Consider the following 14,674-nt stretch of genomic DNA (forward strand, 5'->3'; position numbering starts at 1 on the left):
TATTTATATGTGTGTATATTTGTGTGTGTGTGTGCGTATTTATATGTGTGTATATTTATGTGTGTGTGTGCGTGTATTTATATGTGTGTATATTTATGTGTATGTGTATTTATGTATATGTGTGTGTGTGTGTGTGCGTGTATTTATATGTGTGTATATTTGTGTGTGTGTGTGCGTGTATTTATGTGTATGTGTGTGTATTTATATGTATGTGTATGTGTGTGTGTATTTATACACACACACACACACACACACACACACACACATCTTCCAGGCTGCCCTCCTACTTGCTGTGTAGGCCAGGTTCGTCCCAAACATTCAGCAGTCCTCCTGCCTCAGTTTCATAAGTTTGTAAACCTTGCCGTTCTTTCCTTCCTACCTTTTAAGTCTGAAGCGCTCTTTGCTGTTTTCTAATCTTCCTTTTTAAAACTGTGCCCACCTCTTGGTAAAGGCGTGGCCACCCTGCAGGTGCCCTGAGGTCACTCCCAAGACCCCGTAAGACCGTGTGTCAGCACACGTCTGTCCGGCAGTGCGGGAGGTGGAAGGAAGGGACCCCGTACCTCAGTTAGCCGTGGCCCTTCTCGGCGGCGACGGCTCCTCAGATGGCCCGTGCTTTTGGTGTTCTGAGAATGAGAAGGTGCTGGCTCGCGTGGGCGAGCTGGTCCTTCCTCACCTGGTCTTCATGGTTTCCAGAAGAAGGGAAGAGAGGCTTCTACCCTGCCATGTACCAGGGACCCTGGATGTGTGTCTTTGTCCCCTCTTGGTGTTCTTCAGCTCCAGATGTGAGCTCATTGTCTACACCAGGCTGATGGCATGAGTCACACTCGTGGAAGTTTTAGAAATTTAAAGTGGTCCAGGCATTGTTGGCACACTTGTAGAATCCCAGAAATTGGGAGGATCAAAAGTTCAAGGCTTCCAGGGAGTGGCAGGGCAGTGCGGGGTGAGTGGCGCACGCCTTCAGTTCCAGTGCTTGAGAGGCAGAGGCGGGAAGGTCTCTGTGAGTTTCAGGACAGTCAGGCCTACACAGAAAAACCCTGTCTTGAAAAGCAAAACAAAAGTTCATTGGAAGAAAGAAGAGAAAGAAACTTCAAGTAAAATAGAAGTGTTTTTGTTTATTCAGTTTACAAGTGTACCCTGGGATCAGCTAGATGGCTCAGTGGCTCGCAGGGGGCCAGCTCAGTGGCCATCACCCACATGGCAGCTCACAGTCACCCATTAACCATTGGTTCCAGGGGAGCAGATACCTTCTCCTTACTTCTTTGGGCACCAGGCAAGTACATTCGGGCAAAATAGTCCTACATAAGTCCGTTTTCTTTTTTTAAAGTCCAGCCGGGCAGAGGCGGCTCACACCTTTACTTCTAGCCCTCAGGAGGCAGAGGCAGGCAGATCTCTGAGAGTTGGAGGCCAGCCTGGTCTACAGTGTGAGTCCAGGACAGCCAGGGCTACACAGAGATCCCGTCTAGCCCCCTCCAGTATATATTTACTTAAATAGCATCTAATGGACTCTCCTTTCTTTTTAGTGGTTAATGTTTGTCGTGCAAGGGCACAAGCCTGGAGTTTTGGCATGCACCCTCCCATGGAACTATTCCACAGCCTTTTTACAGTTTTTAAGTTGGAGGCAGTATTTTGCTAAGTTGCCCAGGCTGGCCTTGAACCTTCCCAGGAGCTGAGATTACAAGCCTTTGTCACAGGGTCTGGCCGTACAGTGGTCATTTTTCACACCTGGCTGGGCAGGGACAGCTGGGTTCTTGTACCTGCCTTGGTGTTCAGTCTGTTTGAGATGCTGGTTTCAGTTGAAGTCGTGAGCAGAACCAGTACAAGAAACAGCTCAGAGTAGTCTAATCCCAGGTAAAGGTGTTCTTTGGTGTTTCTCTAAAACCTGCCTGTTGGTTGCTTCCTGATGGGTAGTTCAGCGTTGGTGATCCTTGCCCTGCGGAGAGCCCAGGGTGCCGTCTTTCACTGGCATGTTGGTCTGGGAAGGTGGCACGCCCCAGCAGTTCTGGCAGTGAGTGCCACGGAGAATTCCCTCCACCTCCGTGAGAGGATTTCTTTGGTTGTCATGGCCCTGGAGAGGTGAATGCCTTGGCTCCTCACAGAATCTCGGCGATCCAAGGGTCCTCAGACCTCCCTGGGCTTAGCTAGTTGCCTCTGCCCATCGTGTCTTCACACATATCTGGCCACAGATGTGCCAGCCTGTGTCACAGATGTGACAGGGGTCCGCAGCTCTCGGCATGGTCAGCTGAGCCCTGAGGACTGTGGACACATGCACAGCGTAGTGAGTCGCTCAGGCTCCTCTGTCTCTGGCCCCGTCCCACCCAGGCTGCCCCGCTGTGCCCATCACCAAGGAGAGTCAGGCACAGATGTGTAGGTAGCTTGTAGGTGGGATTCCCCGTGAGGCAGACCTCGAGACAGTGGCAGGGGCAGAGCAGCTAGGCCCCTTGTCCGAGCCCTGTTGCCCTCAGCTTCAATTGTCTGTGGCCTATGAATTTGCCATAATCTGGAACTGTGCTCCTTGGGAAATATATGTTCTGGCAAAATGTAGCAATAGCATTTTCAGAGTTTCTGCAAACTCATGTAAAGAGAAGACACACATGCAAATACAGTCTGGCCTCCAGGGATGTTGCCCTACCTGGAGCCATGCAAGGTAGCACACCCAAAGCCCCATTGCTCACTTGTGCCAGTTCTATGCTGTGTCTCAGAATCCAGGCTCAGGCCCCTTACCCACTGTCCCACTGCTCCAGCCAGAGTCTGGGATCAGCTTTCAGCGAGACTGTTGTGCAGCCGGAACAGCCTAACAGGGTACTTCATCCCCTCCCTTCCCCCTGCATGCATGACTTTGCTTGGTTTTGCTCGTTTGTTGCTTCAGGTTTTGAGATAGGGGCTTGCTGTATGGCCCAGGCTGCCAGAACTCTGCCAAGCACAGGGATACAGCTCCAAGTGCTGTGTATATATATATATATATATATATATTTTTTTTTTTTTTTTTTTTTTTTAAATCATTTGACATCTGTCTAGCTGCTTAGAGCCAACATGCACAGAGATTCTGTCTCACACACATAGGAGCATCTCCAGGTGCAGAGGACAGAGGACAAGAGTGGATGGTGGGAGCTGCTGACCTGGTTCCCTCCCTCCTTGGTGTCAGCATTGTGGGGTGAGGTTTTCAAACTCTGCCTGGCTGCTGTGGCTTGCAGAGCAAAGGTTTCTTTTTTCCCTCCCCTTGTATTGTGGTAACAGTGTCATTAAGGAGCTGTTCTTTCTGTTTCCCTGTTAGAAATTAAGACTAAGTCAGTTTCCTGTGTGTGTGTGTGAAGACAACCTGAGTCATCATTCCTCAAGCACCATTCACCTTGAATTTTTTTTTTTTTTTTTTTTAATAACACAAACAAAACAAATCTGGGCTGGAGAAGTGGCTTAGGCGTTAAGGGCACTTGACTGCTCTTCAAAAAGACCGGGGCTCAGTTCCCAGCACCCAAATGGCAGCGCACAACTCTCTGTAACTCCAAGCTCTGACACCCTCATACAGACATACATGCAGGCAAAACACCAATCCACATAAAATAAAAATTAAAAAAAAATTTTTTTTTTGAGACAGGGTCTTTCACTGGCTTGGAGTTTCCCAATAGGTTAGGCTGGCCATCAGCCTAACAGATGCTCTTGTCTCCCCAGCGCTCACATTGTACATGCAGGCCACCAAACCTGCCTGTAAAAAACAAACGCAAAAAAAAAAAAAAAAAAAAAAAAAGATTTCTAGAGCTCTAACTCGGTCCTCGTGTTTACAAGGCTTGTGCTTTACTGACTGAGCCATCTAACACCTAAGGGCTTCTTCCATCTAATTTATTCTTTTGTATATGAGTGCTTTGCCTGCACGTGTGTGTGTGTGCGCACCGCACGTGTGCCTGGTGCCTTCAGAGGACACTAGGGGGTGGCAGATCCCGTGGAATTGGAGTTACAGGTTAGTGGCAGTCGTGCGGGTGTGGGGAACCAAGTCTGAACCCTGCAGAAGATCAGCAAGTGCTCTTACGTGTTCGGCCATCTCTTTAGTCCCAAGGATTTTCTTGAAGTCTATTCGTTACAGTTCACATCTGTCATTTAATTTTTTAAATATAATTAACTTGTGCGTGTCGGGGGTCAGTCGGCGTGTGTTCTTGTGATGGCCAGCGAATACCTGTCAGGAATTGGTGGGGATTCAGGAACCCACTGAGCTGCCCCGCCTGCCTTCCTCACTTTGAGGCGTTAATTTCGCCACATCTAGCTAGGAGGATTTCCTTCGAAGGCCGTGTGCTCTGGCATGTGTCTGTTTCATGCATGATGGTGGCCTTGCACTCACCTTTTCCAGCCTGCGATGAGCCGTGGCTCCAAGGCACCTGACTTTCTGCTGTGGAAAAGGGCGTCTAGAAGCCGTCCCAAGTGTTACTTGATGCTGGGCCCCATGGCTGTGCGTTGGGCCGAGATCAACCTTAGCTTCCAATGTCTCCCCAGCCCCAGGCCAGTTCCTCTGCTCTTTGCTTTAATCTCCCAGCTCTGCCATTGGCCATTGGCCATATCCATTCCTGTGCTCTACTCCAAAGGCAGACATGTTCTGGAGATAACAGTTGGCCCACCGCTGTGTGCAAACCTGAGCTCATTCATGGGGCTCTGGCCTGGGAACTTGAGGTGCTTGCCCTCAGGGCAGTCCGCCCGGGGTATCCTGGTCAGCTGGGTTCATTCTGCTGTTTGCATTAGTTTTAGTTGTTTCCGTTCTGATTTTATTCGGGGCCTATGTGTATCATTAACATGATTTTTAAAACAAAAACTTTATTATAATAAAAATGTATGTTTTGTATAATTGAGCTCATCTATACCCAAGTTGATTATTATTTTTTTAGCTAATCTTATCTGTAAAATACACATATGAGTACACACTTGTATTCTTTTGCACTTTTCTGTTCTGTAAAGTGTAGCCTAGAATCTATTCTTGTCTTTTACTTTCTCTCCTCTACTTAGAAGATTTTAGTTGTTTTTACTTATTTGTGTGTGTGTGTGCACGTGTGCGTGCCACAGTGCCTGTGGAGGTCAGAGGATAACTTTCAGGAGCTTGGTCTCGCTGCAGAATGGATCCTGGGGATCAAGCTCCTGCCCTCAGGCCTGGCAGCCGTACCCACCGCACCGTCTCGTCTGCCTGTCCACATCTTTCTCAATTATAGCTGTTTGTATGAATTTAGGTAGGTGATAATAGAAATAATTCACACTTAGATATCAGCAAAGACCTCAAACTTAGCATCTTAGTTAGGGCTTCTGTTGCTGCAGCGAAACACCATGACCAGAGTCAAGTTAGGGAGGAAACAGTTTCCTCAGCTTGTTGCTGTCCACCACTGAAGGAAGTCAGGAACCCAAACAGGGCAGGGACCTGGAGGCAGGAGCTGAGGCAGAGGACAGAGAGGTGTTTCTTTCCAGCTTGCTCGGCCTGCTTTCTTATAGAATCCAGGACCCCAGCTCAAGGGCAACCCCACTCATGAAGGGCTGGGCCCTCCCCTATTGGTCACTAATTGAGAAGAAGCCTCACAGCTGGATCTCATGGAGGCATTTCCTCATCTCAGGCTCCTTTCTCTCTGTTGACGCTAGCATGCGTCAAGTTGTTACAGAAAACCAGCCAGCATACTTACTATAGCCTAGGAAGATGGCATCAATGAGACCCATCATTTTATTGTCTGCCCATATTTTCTATTGGCAAACAATTTGATTTTTACCTAACTGACAGTTTTTCAGTATTTTCTCTTGCAAAATCTCCAGAGAATTTAGCTTTCTTTATATAAAACTGGGTAAATGAAATGAAGTTGTTGTTTTTCTTAACTTATGACTGTTTAGAAAATGTTTTCAAACTGGGCATGGTGGTGCGTGCCGGTAACCCCAGCTTTTACGAAGCTGAGGGAGGAGGATCAGCAGTTCAAGGCCTGCTTGACATGTACATAGTGAGGGCTCAGCAAAAACACTTGGTGCTTTTGAAAAAGGTGTTTGGGATGAGCCACTTTGTGAGAGATCTCAGAACACTCTACAGCCCTGCGACTTTGCAGTGAAGAAAATGAGTGATTTTCCCGAAGTGCGAGGGGCTGTGGTGCCAGTGCAATCTGTAAGGCGCTGCATTCACATTCAGAGAAGGAAGGCTGTGTTGCGTCACACTGCAGGTGCACACAGAGAGCCCTTGGGTCTCACTGGCCAGCCAAGTCCCAGTGACAGATCCTGCCTCACAAAACAGGTGGACACGCCCAAGGAATGCTGCCCGAGGTGGCCCCCCATCTCCAGATACGTGCACATCTAAACATGCGTGCTCACGTCGTGCTCACGTACGCGCGCGCGCACACACACACACACACACACACGCGGACTCGCCCCCAGGTTTGGAAACAGTCCTAACATTCTATGTAACACCATACTGCCAAACGCTGTGAATATTGGAGGGTGGGAAGTCTGTTTTGTCGTGAGGCGGGGCCCATGCTGGCAGGGAACTCACTGTGCTACTCTCTCCGCCTCATGAGGGCTAGGATCAGGCGTGTACCATCATTTACGGCTCTTGTGTGTGTGTGCACGCGTGTGTGTGCGTGTGTGCACACACACGTGCGTACATGTGGGGGGGCATGTCCAAACGTGCATATGTACGTAAGAGGGCAAAAAGTTGTCCTTTATCTCTCTTGTGCTTTTTTCATAAAGATGTGGTCTCGCTCTTTTTTTAACACTATTTTATGTGTATGTTTATTTTATTTTATTTACTGTCTGAGTGCTCTACATGTACACCTACACGCCAGAACAGGGCATCAGACCCCATTATAGATGGCTGTGAGCCGCCATGTGGTTGCTGGGAATTGAACTCAGGACCCCTGGAAGAACAGACGGTGCTCTTAACCACTGAGCCATCTCTCCTGCCCCAAGATGTGGTCTCTTAATCAAACCCAGGACTCACTCACTGGCCAGCTTGCTCGGGAGAATCCCAGCTCTGCCTTCCTGAGACTGGAATGCTGGGTGGCCACCGTGCCGGCTCAGCACAGATTCGGCTCTCTGGGGGCCCAACTCCAGTCTTCATGCTCGCTCAAGCACTTGACTGCTGAGCCACATCACCAGCTACTTTTTAAAGTTTCCTTACAGAACCCAAGGCCTTGTACATGCCTGGCAAGCGTGCCAACCCTGAACTGTATCCTGGTCCTTCGTCTAGTTTTAAACAAAGGAGATTCTGAAAAACAACAACAAACAAAAACAAAACAGGATCCAGGAGGATTTGGCGTGTCACCATGTGGTGGGGGACACTAGTCCAGGAGGGTCTGGAGTGTCACCCTGTGGTGGGGTGAAGACTAGTCCTGCTGGCCGTGACTCTGCTACCGCCCAGCACCACATCAGGACTTTAACAAGGCCTTATGCTTGTAGTTACTGTCTGGTACTCATCCCACCTCTATGAAAGTTTTATGTCATATTGCCGAGAAGAATAAAATACCCCAAGCTATCTAAGCAACACATGACTGTGTCACCCATAAAATCTGTTGTGTAAAGAATAAAATATAGGTTGGGTAGGTTTTGTTTGTTTGTTTTCTGCTTCTGTTTTCAGTGGGCTGACCCACTGTGCAAAGCAGAGCTAGGTCCTGCATTCAGCATTGTGCTGGTGCAGCGGGTCCGGCCCGTAAGCACTCGCGTCTCAGGAAGGCCCGGCCTTAAGGCTAGGGCTGCTGGAGATGGGCGTGAGGGGCAGGCTGCGTGGTGACTGGCACGTGCTGGCTGCCTGGGTGCTGGCTTGAAGGAGCCCTTTGTTCTGACAGCAGCGGTGTCAGCCCTGAACAGTGCCCTGTCTCCTGCTGTGTGCAGAGGGGCTCCGGGCTCTGCGTCTGCAGCCTTGGGAAAGTCGCTTTGCTGGCCCCGTAGCCAGCGGGCTTGGATCCTTCCCACTGCTCGGCTCACTTGCCCCTGCGGTGGGCTCTGTGTCAGGGAAATCCAGAGCTGTAGTCCATCCCTTCCAGACTCTGTGCTCTTCCCACCTCCGTAGTGTTTAGTCAGGACAAGGCTGGAGCTCTCTGCTTTTGCCTTGACCTTTCCACAGGGTCACAGTGCGTCTCCACCCTGCCCAGTCCTCCTCTTCCTCTGGAGTCTGCTCAGAGTCCCTGTTTCAGGGTCTCTTTGTGAAGTCTCACCCCTAGTGTGCCCCTACCACGTAAACATTTTTCAAGGATGAGACCCATCTGCTTTGCTCTTGGTGCACACTTAGGTCTAAAAGTCCCCTCCCCAGGCTCCCTGCTCTGGGCTAAGCATCCTTCAGTGAAGATGTTCTCTGAGTGATGGGCTACCCATGCCTTCTGCACCAGGAGCTGCCTCCAAGGGCCTGGGAAGCAGGTCTGCGAGGATGAGCTGAGCCTCCCCTTTCCGCTGGCCATGTGCACTATCACCTCCTCTATGTAGGTCAGACTGCAGGCACCATGACGCCAGCCCGGAGTGGGACACATGTGCATATCTGGCATCTTCAGGGCCTCAATAGCAGCACAAAAGAAAGGTCTTTTACATTTTAAGAGTGTAAAAGCAATACATGCTGATTGCACAGAATCTGAAATGCATAGCAAAGTATTAGGAGAAAATTAAAAATTGCCCTTCTTGGTACTCTCTGGAGAGCACACCTTTCTTTTGTCCTAAGAGAGCCTATATACTTATTAATTTTTTAAAGATTTGTTCATTCATTCATTCATTTTGTGTATGAGTGTCCTATCTTCATGTACACTAGCATGTCAGAAGAGGGCATCAGATCTCACTATAGATGGTTGTGAGCCATCATGTGGTTGCTGGGCATTGAACTCGGGACCTCTGGAAGAACAGACAATGCTTTTAACGACTGAGCCATCACTCCAGCCCATACTTAAAGAAAACGAGTACTACAGTGTTAGTTAAGAACAGTTGTTGGCTGACAGTGCCTGAGTCCTTGGTGAGGGCCCGGAGTCCTCCCTGCCTGCAAATACGCTCCTGAGTTTCCTTGTCTGCGTGCAGGAGCCCAGCTTCTCTGGAAAGACACCAGTCTGTGTTTACTTCTCGAAGGTCTGCGACTGTTCTGAGGCTCTAGCTCAGTGGTAGTACTCACCCAGCGTACAGTACCCCGGCCCACCAACGGTGGGAGAAAACGAAACGGCCACTGTATATCCTGAACATGTTTGCTTGGGAGCAGAGTAGTTTGTGAGTCCCTGTCTCCCCGGACCTTCACCCCAGGCTGGAAGAATAGACCCAGAACCCTGGGTAGGCTTCAAAGTTTGAGTGGGATATTCCCGTGCTCAGGCATTTGAGTGCCCCCAGTCAGTGGCACTGTTCAGGGAGGCTCAGGTGGTGTGGCTTTGCTCAGGAGGAGTGTCAGTGCGGAGGGCTGTGAGCTTTCAAAGGCTCACACCATTCCAGCTTTGCCCTCTGCTTCCTGCTTGCAGTTCCAGATCTCTTCCCTTCCAGTTCTACCATCATGGACTCTTCCCCTCTGGGCTAAATTCTGTAAGTTGCCCTGGCCATGGTGTCTATCTCAGCAATAGAAAAGTAACTAGTACACCGTCTCATCCCCCATTAGACTTTGTGGCAATGGTGTCTTGAGTAGCACCTGCTGCCCTCCCTCCCAACAGTGCCCATGTACAGCCTCATCCCCAGTGGTGGTCATGCTGGGTCCTGTGTTCGTGTGTTCGTACCTTTGTGGCATTCGCTCACTCCACCCAACCCCTGTGACCATCCTCTTGGTGAATGTTGGAGCCAGGGGAAGAATTTTGTAACAAAGCCTCACTCTTTTCCTGGTTTCTCAGTGTATAGACTGTGGGGACCCTAGACCCAAGGAAGGGCAGTTGGGAGGGTGGCCAGGAGTTGTTAAGACTGAATGTTAAAGGGTTAACTGCACGTTCCCATTTGGTCCTTGGGGGGCAGTAGCTAGGGAGTAGGGCCTGTGGTGCGACTAGCTAAGCAGATTTCCAGGACAAATCTGGGGTTAGAGTTTTAATGGAGACCTCAGGAGGCGTTGGGTCTGTGGGTATGATTAACCCATTGGTGGGTTTGACGTGTGGGTGGGTAGCAGGGGATGATGAAGGACTCTAGATAGAAGGGAGGAGAAACAGCCACTGGGCCTGGTCTACAGTTTGTGCTCAGACTTAATCTGGGTGGAATAAAGAATTAGAGAACCAGTTGAGAGGAGGGAGAGGTGGAAGAGGCTAAGCCAGGGACTTATACATTGGTGGGTGGGCAGGTTGGCACCCTGGGGTTTTTATGGTTCCAGTTACAGGGGTTTGGAAATGACCTTCAGGTCTGGTTGTGGAGTACCAGTGTGGTGGCTGGAATGAGAATGGACCCCATAGGCTCATTTGTTTGAGTCATATATTCGAATACTTTGTCCCTGCTTGGTAGAACCATTTGGAAAGGATTAGGAGGTGTGGCCTTGTTGGAGGAGATGTGTCCCAGTTAGTGCTTTGCCTTATGCTTGTGGATCAAATGTAATTTCTCAGCTTCTGCTCCAGCTCCATGCCTGTCTGAAAGTCACCATGGACTCTTAACTCTCTGGAACAGTGAGCCCCAAATTAAATGCTTTCTTTAATGAGTTTCCTTGGTCATGTTGCTTTGTCACAGCAATAGAAAAGTAACTTAAGACGGCCCGCAGAGACCACACCCACTCCCATCTTTCCTGCCTTCTGTTCAAACTGCTTAGAACAGAATCCAGGCTGGCGATACCCTCCTCCCAGAAGGGTCCACAGAGGGCTCTCCGGCCACAAAACTGCACAGATCAGAGAAGCCAAACCAACAGGACTGTTGTCGACATCTGGGAATATAAGGCCTCACTCTTTGTAACCCAGCACAGCTCTGCAAGGACCACTGGGGTCATCAGGGTGTTGAGGGACTAGGGAGGCACGGTCAAAATCATGGGGCCTTGTTTGTGTTTACTGGGCCAGTACTCATGCATAAAGTAAGATAGGCCCTAACAAAAATACACATAATGTAGAACTGGCCATTTTAACCAGGTGGTAACCAGGTTTGGCAGCAATGCACAGTCAGTCTCAGGAATCTTTCATCCTATAAAACCAAAACTGTCCCCTCAAGCACCAGCTCTCCTGGCCCCATCCTGGCACCACTGGTCCACTGTGAAGACTAATTGGCTTCCTTCCCATCTTCCACAGGACCTGTCCTTTCATAGCTGCCTGATTCTAGCGTACTGTCCTCAGGGCTCATCTCTGCTGTGGCTGGTCGGAATTTTTGTCCTCCTTCAGACTGAATAGCATTGCTTTGTGTGTGAGCATCACATTTTCTTTCTTCATTCAACTGTAAATAGCTGCTTGCATTGCTTCCACCCCTTGGCTGTTATGGACAGGGCGCAGATAGCTATCCAAGACCTGTCTCCTATTCTCTGGCATATATGCCCAGAAGTGGAATCGCCGCATCACGTGGTGATTCTGCTTTTAATTTTTTGAGGAGGTCTGTACTGTTTTCCGCAGTAGCTGTACCATTTGACATCCCTACCCTTAATATGCAGGGGTCCCAGTTTTGCCACATCTTTTTTCATTTTTATCTAGTTATTTACTATTTATTTGTTTGATCTGGGGAGATGGGTAGCCCAGCAAGCACGTGGAGAGCAGTGGGCAATTTGCAGGAGTTGGGTTTTTCCCACCATGTAGGTTTGGGGCTCAGACTCTGGTCGTCAGGCTCAGCGGTGGCACCTTCACCCCTTCCTCTCACAGCCTTTCACACATCTTTTGACGATGCTTATTTGTTAACTTTTTTGTTGTTGTTTCTGAGTGTGAGATGGGGTTTGTTGTCATTTTCTGTGTTTTGCGACCGTCTCACTCTGTCTTAGTCCGGCTGTCCTTGAAATCACAATCCCACTTCCTCAGCCTCTAGAGTGCTAGAACTGGAAGTAACACCACTATACCTGGATAGATTGTTTTTTTTTAATATTTTTAACTTCACGATAAAAATTGCAAATAATTAAACACGTGTACAGATAGTTTGTGCAGTGTGATAGGTTACCTCTCAGAAAGGATGGTTTGCAGAGAAAAGGTGATGACAAACGGCACTCCCCAGCCCTCAGGAGCCTCTGTGTCCTCAGGAGAAGCAGGGGCCCTTCCTTGTTGTCCTCGGTGCGGCTGCGGCGCGGAGGAGAGCTGAAGGAGTGTGACAGTCCAGTCAGGAGCAGCTGCTCCAGGGACCCAGCCCTCCTTACCCCTTGCAGCACACATTTGGTATGCTGTTGCTCCATGTGTGCCGCCTAATGGGGCGGTCACGTGACGCAGCCCCAACGTTCCACAGGGAGGAGGGAGGTAGCCACGTGGGTACCTGAGTTCGGGATACCCGGGTGGGCTGAAGCAGCAGGCTCTAGCTGTTGGCCCCTGCCGTCCTGGGCCAGAGGCCTAGGGAGCGTGCTGAGGGGCCAGGGGCGCTCAAAGCTTTGTGTGTTTCTCAGGGTGCAAATTTGAAGCTTGTGAGTGTTCTTCTAAGGTTTAGCTGTTCTGTTTTTGTTTTTGTTTGAGGAGCTTTTAAAATATGACTGTTTTTGAGCACTAAAGGAAGGCTTGTCTAGGAAGTCTGTTCTTAGCATGAGCAGACAAGACTGTCAGGGCAGTGTGTGAGCTGTGAGATCCTCTTGCTCAGATTATCTGGAGTGAGCAGGGTCATAACCCCTGGGAGTGGGAGGAGGCCCAGTTCATCAACTGCCAGGCTCGGGGGAGAGTGGGCACGGAGAGGGGTGAGGGTGACTGAATGTCATTCTCAGCAGCACCATTAAAAATCAGTACATTTTACACGATGGGTCCCAGGTCCCTGTCCCTCCCAGGGACTGAACTGGCCCCGAGAAGCCTGGCGTCAGGCTCAGCAGTGCTGCAGAGACGTCGGGATTGTTCTAAGTCGGCAGCGGGGAGTTGCAGTGCCCGTGAAGGCTGCTTACAAGAGGGCCTGCTGCAGAGCCAGCACCCCGAAAGGCAGCCCTCCTGCCTGTGGGCGTGGATTGGGGAGAGAACCGGAGTGATCACACTGCACTCAGCATCCTGGGTCTCGCTGGCCTCTGTCCTTCGTGGTGAGGCGTGGCCAGTGCGCCATGGCCCCCGAGAGTTGTTCCCCTTAATGCCCAGGCTTAGCTGCTGCCCTTGTCTTAGAGCGTAGCGGGCAGAGATTAGAAGGACACAGGAAGACAGAGGGCCTGGCGCCTCAGAGGGATCCCATAGCTGGGAGGGCATGGGCTGAGCCCACCCAAGTCCAGACACAGTCAGCGTGAGTGGCTACAGCCCGAGGGCCCAGGACAGAGGGTGGGAAACTGTGCCCACAGGGGCAGCAGCGGATCCTGGGTGTGGGAGGAGGCCCTGCCCTCATGTACATGTTTGTTTCTAAATGTGAGTTCACACCACTTTCTTCACACCTCTCCTCTCCCACCCACTGCTCACTCTCTTCAGATGTCATTGTAAAAGGCTGTGACCACTGCCCAGTACTGAGAATCAAAAGCTCGACTTGGAGCTGGGGAGTGCAAAGTGGCTGGGAACACCACACCCCTAGAAGAGCACCGAGTGTCCTTGGGGCATAGAGTGACTGAAGCAGGGTCAAAGCCTGGTGTCTCTGCCTCCTCGTCACACCTGACTTCTTTAACTTCTGCAGAATTCCTCAAGAGAAGTAGGTTGTGCAGACAGGGACCCCTGACCTAGCTTATGCCCTTCAAGCCAAAGGCTCAAGGAGCAGAACAGACATCTTACTGTCAGCTTTTGCTATGTGCTGTTCTTGCTCCAAAAAGGTCCCACAGGCCTCTGGTCAGCTTCCTAAACCTGCAGTCACCAGGAAGGACTGCCCCCAAGTGAGGGCAATTATCTGTGCATCCGTGATGGCAAGCCTGCACCTGGACAGGAGCCATCATCTCACGTGAGCTGGCTTACTCTCCCGCCAGCAATAAGGAAGACAAGGCTCAACCAGACCACACCCTTGCCAGAAGGTGCCGCACCTTACTTAAAACCTGAAGCTATGTCCATGATCTGAAGGTAGACTTGAGGTCACTGGACCCTCTTGTCCATTTCTCTCCCTGGTGTGCATTTTTATTAGCTCTCCTCCATTTCCTTGTGTCTCCAGGTGGCGTATTAGGACCGCAGGCCATTCCTACCCTCTTGAGGCTCCAAAGCCACGTCTTTCCTATTGAAACTCCACAGATTTCTACTTTGCTGTCAGTCCTGGGCACATGTGGGGGAGCATGATGTGTGGTGTTGTTTGAGATGTGGACTCGGGAGCCAGCCGATGGTGCCTCTGCTAGGCCTCGGGGCACCCCAAGCCAGTGCCCCAGTCCCCAGCACCACTGCGCATTAGGTACTTGTTGTGTTCAGGTAAAACACCGGGAAGAAGTAGCTGAAGGAAGGAAGGGCTGGTTTTGGCCCACGGGTTGAGGGTGGCGCCATCCTGGTGGGACAGATGTGCAGCAGGAGCACCAGGTAGCCCACACACCCACAGCCGGGAGGCACAGGGCGGCTGCTGCTGCTGCTGCTTAGCTCTCTTTGTCCGTCTTATTCAGTCCAGGATCTGAGTGATGCCACTCACACTTAGCCTAGGTCAGTAAACCCTCACGGTGTGCCCAGAGGTTTGTTTCCATGGCCATTCTAAGCCATGTCAAGTTGGCAATCAAGGTCACTCCTCATGTGTTCTTGCTGTCCTTCTCTTTGACCCAGTTAGATGTGTGTTTACTGCCTGCTTGTCATGGCTG

General features: G+C 50.4%; 1 protein-coding gene across 5 annotated transcripts in view; it reads left to right on the plus strand.

The window, feature by feature from the left end:
• Prkcz (protein kinase C zeta) overlaps window positions 1-14,674 on the plus strand; it is a 98,372-nt gene that overhangs the window by 19,904 nt on the left and 63,794 nt on the right. The window lies entirely within an intron of this gene.

Source organism: Meriones unguiculatus, chromosome 3 (genome assembly GCF_030254825.1).
Source record: "Meriones unguiculatus strain TT.TT164.6M chromosome 3, Bangor_MerUng_6.1, whole genome shotgun sequence".
NCBI classification, from domain to species: domain Eukaryota; kingdom Metazoa; phylum Chordata; class Mammalia; order Rodentia; family Muridae; genus Meriones; species Meriones unguiculatus.